This window comes from Schistocerca piceifrons, chromosome 6 (genome assembly GCF_021461385.2).
Source record: "Schistocerca piceifrons isolate TAMUIC-IGC-003096 chromosome 6, iqSchPice1.1, whole genome shotgun sequence".
Classification (NCBI taxonomy): domain Eukaryota; kingdom Metazoa; phylum Arthropoda; class Insecta; order Orthoptera; family Acrididae; genus Schistocerca; species Schistocerca piceifrons.
In genome coordinates, this window is record NC_060143.1 from 24,723,374 (window position 1) to 24,724,157 (window position 784).

General features: G+C 37.6%; 1 non-coding gene across 1 annotated transcript; it reads left to right on the top strand.

The window, feature by feature from the left end:
- Window positions 1–291: 291 nt before the first annotated feature.
- On the top strand, window positions 292–365 carry Trnat-ugu. Its single transcript has one exon. It is a non-coding gene; the product is annotated as a tRNA-Thr (tRNA).
- The last annotated feature ends 419 nt before the right edge of the window (window positions 366–784 follow it).

The following is a 784-nucleotide window of genomic DNA, read 5'->3' on the forward strand; positions in this document are numbered from 1 at the left end:
TGAGGGTTTCAGTTAGTCATCATTTATTCCAGGGAAAAGCTGCACAGTCATCAACAGTATCTGTCTTTACATATCTAGTTAAAGGCTACCCAGCCATTGACCTTTGTCTGTGCGAATGCGCAGAGGCTGGCCGAACTCTTACAGGAATCGCCAAAGCGTGCGCAAGTAATAAGTGGATGGACAGATGTCTGTAAGGTACATTACATATGTAGAATTTTGGACAGTTGGGAATGTGAGTCTCACGGGAAGCGTGCAAGGGATAAGTCCCTGCAGTCGCGCTATTCGCCTGCATCCTCGGTGGCTCAGATGGATAGAGCGTCTGCCATGTAAGCAGGCGATCCCGGGTTCGAGTCCCGGCCGGGGCACACATTTTCAGCTGTCCACATCGAGGTATATCAACAACACCTGTCGGCAGCTGAGGGTTTCAGTTAGTCATCATTCATACTAGAATTGTTTTTATGAGAATGTTGTCAGCTCTAATTTTTGGGTGTGATTTTTATTCTTTTATATTTTCTATTAAGCTTGCTATTATATCTTTTAGGTTTATTTGAGTTCAGGTAACTTTACCCTGATTTCGTTATGATAAATTAATATATTTTTTTACCCTTGTCTTTGAATTTTTTAGTTTCATTATTGGTTTAAAGATTTTATGTATTTCATTTATTTAGTGAAATTTTTTGAGAAAAGTTAATAAAATAGTTAAACTTCTAGTTTTATGTTTTCAAAATGTATGCTTTTCCTAAGCTAATTAATTTACTTATTTTATTCCTTAATTAGCTTGTCA